Source organism: Octopus bimaculoides, unplaced genomic scaffold (assembly GCF_001194135.2).
Source record: "Octopus bimaculoides isolate UCB-OBI-ISO-001 unplaced genomic scaffold, ASM119413v2 Scaffold_167351, whole genome shotgun sequence".
NCBI lineage: Eukaryota > Metazoa > Mollusca > Cephalopoda > Octopoda > Octopodidae > Octopus > Octopus bimaculoides.
Genome location: NW_026309667.1, coordinates 32,993 through 36,081, shown reverse-complemented (window position 1 = coordinate 36,081; position 3,089 = coordinate 32,993). Strand labels below are relative to the sequence as shown.

General features: G+C 39.3%; 1 long non-coding RNA gene across 1 annotated transcript in view; it reads right to left on the bottom strand.

Annotated features, from left to right (window-relative positions):
• The window catches only part of LOC128251351 (uncharacterized), a 6,049-nt gene that overhangs the window by 1,428 nt on the left and 1,532 nt on the right, over positions 1 to 3,089 (bottom strand). The window contains exon 2 of the long non-coding RNA XR_008267096.1: positions 532 to 576. This is a non-coding gene — a long non-coding RNA (uncharacterized LOC128251351). The remainder of the gene's footprint in view (positions 1 to 531; positions 577 to 3,089) is intronic.

Genomic DNA, 3,089 nt, shown 5'->3' with positions numbered 1-3,089 from the left:
ACACACACACACACACACATATTCTTTTACTTGTTTTAGTCATCTGAACGCAGCCATGCTGGAGCACCGCCTTTAGTCAAGCTAATCGACCCCAGGGCTTATTCTTTGCAAGCCTAGTACTTATTCTATCGGTTTCTTTTGCCGAACCACTAAGTTATGGCGATGTAAACATACCAGCATCAGTTGTCGAGCGATGTTGGGGGAACAAACACAGACACACAAACATACACACACACATATATATGTATGTATGTGTGTGTGTATATATATATATATATATGATGGCCTTTCAGTTCCCATCTACCAAATCCACTAACAAGGCTTTGGTCAGCCCGAGGTTATAGTAGAAGACACTTGCCCAAGGTGCCATGCAGTGGGACTGAACCCGGAACCATGTGGTTTGGTAATCAAGCTACTTACCAAACAGCCACTCCTGTGCCTACTTGTTTCAGTCATTAGACAGTGGCCATGTTGGGGCAACCACTTTCAGAAACAACAACGGTAACAATATGAATATAAAGATGGACTCACCTGTCTTTTGTAGTTGCAGATTTTTTTGTCTCTGGATTTTCTTTTCTGTGGATGGAGAGAGTAGGAGAGAAATAATAGGAAGCTGAGAAGATCAGTGCAAAATCATCCAAACCTCTTTTACTTGTTTCAGTCATTGGAGTGCAGCCATTCTGGGGCACTGTTTCGAAGAGTTTTACTCAAATGAAGTGACCCAAGAATTTTTTTTTTTTCTTTTTTTTCGAAAGACTTTTACATATTCTATTAATTTCTTTCATTGAACTGCTAAGTTACAGGAACAAAAACAAACACTGGTCACACATAGGCACACATAGATATAGCAACCTCTTCCTCTTCCAGTCATTTCAGTATGCGGATGCCATCTAATTGACGTATGCTTGTTCTTTTCTTCCTTCATTTTTTTTCTCCCCTCGTCTATTCTTTCTGTAGATGAGTGTATACTCAAAATGTAAAAGACTTTTCCTTCTATTTTTCCAGAGCATAAAACTAATACACTGTTTTACAACGCATTTTTCATGCTATTTCTAATCTTTGCACTACACACACACACACACACACACGAAGGGCTTCTTTCATTTCTCTCCTCTATCAAATCCACTTATAATGCCAGGTCTAAAATAGATGACACTTACTCAAGGTGTCATGCAGTGGGACTGAACCTGGAACCATGTGATTGGGAAGGGAACTTCTTATCAGACAGCTTTCACTATTCCTCTCTGCGGAGTGACTGGTGTTAGTAAGGGCACCCAACCCTAAAAACCCTGCCAAAACAGATACAGTGGAGCCACGTGCAGTCTTCTGCCTAGCCAGCTCTATGTCAAAGCGTCCAACCCATGCCAGCATGGAAAGCAGATGTTAAATGATGATGATGATAATGACGATGATGAAATATAAATATTCTACCAATCTCCTTTGCTGAACAGCTAAGTTATGGGGCTGTAAACACACCACATCACCAGTTTCTCAAGTAATAGTGGCAGACAAATACACATGTTTACAATGGGGCTTCTTTTAGTTTCCATCTACCAAATCCATTCACAAGGCTTTTTGACTGGTTTGAGGCTATAATAGAAGATACCTCCTCGGCGTGCTTCAGTGGGATTGAACCCGGAGCCATGTGGTTGGGAGGCAAACATTTTACCAGATAGCCACGCCTCCACCTATATATACATATAGACTTCAATTACACATCACATATATATAATCATACACACTCACTCACATGTGCATCTATCAACACTTTTATATATACATGTCCACATCTGTCTCTTCACACACACACACACACACATATACAAACGTATGTCTGTATATATTTTTATATCGGTGCCTGGTTTGTGTTGAAAACTTGACACCTGTTTAAACACTGGCTCAGTGTGTGAAAGTGTGAGTGTGTCTTAGTATGCGTGTGCTGGTATGCGTGTGCTGGTATGCATATGTACGTATAGATACACACACACACACACAACATTTATATACACCCATCGGCACACTTACTAAAATACACAAACAGTTTATTTTTAGTGTTACATGTATACACCCACAATTATTTATGTAAACAGTGTGTGACAGTCACTCACATGTATGTGTGTGTGTGTGTGTGTGTGTGTGTGTGTGTGTGTGTATGTGTGTGTATGTGTGTGTGTAACACATGTCTGTATATCTGTGTGTGCATGTGTAAGCCTATCCAATTTCCTTAGGGACCCCCACAATATTTCCCTGTCTGATGAATGAGTTGCCACCTCAACAGAGGCTGCCTATCATCAACAAAGATCCAACTGTGACCAACCTGTTGGATCTCACTAACCAATATCATCATCATCATCATCGTTTAACGTCCGCTTTCCATGCTAGCATGGGTTGAACGATTTGACTGAGGACTGATGAACCAGATGGCTACACCAGGCTCCAATCTGATTTGGCAGAGTTTCTACAGCTGGATGCCCTTCCTAACGCCAACACACACACATACATATATAAATATACATATATATATATATACATACATACACATATCTATACATATACATATATATATACACACATATATATATACACACACACATACATATATATATACACAGATACATATATATAGTCAATTTGAGAATATAAACCTCTTATAGCGATGATTATATATATATATATATATTTACACACACACACACAAACACACATGCCTATATACATATTCATGTATATGCATATTTATACACATTTACACACACACACACACACACACATAAATATATATATATACCTAAACACATTTACATATACAGACATAAACATAAATATATATATATGATAAAGAGTGACAGACTGGTGGAGACACACTAAACAGCCAATAAGGGGACATATAGATAAGCTGTGACAAAGACAGACAAAGGGACAGGGGACAGGCTTATCAACAAGAGGACAGACTCTCCAAGAAACAAGCTGTCTGACAAACAGACAGACAGGAACAATACAAAAACAAACGTGAACTGACAGCATGGGGGATTGCAATCCTAACATGGCAGAGGGGTACATCACTGGATAAATGTAGACGGGGGGGGGGG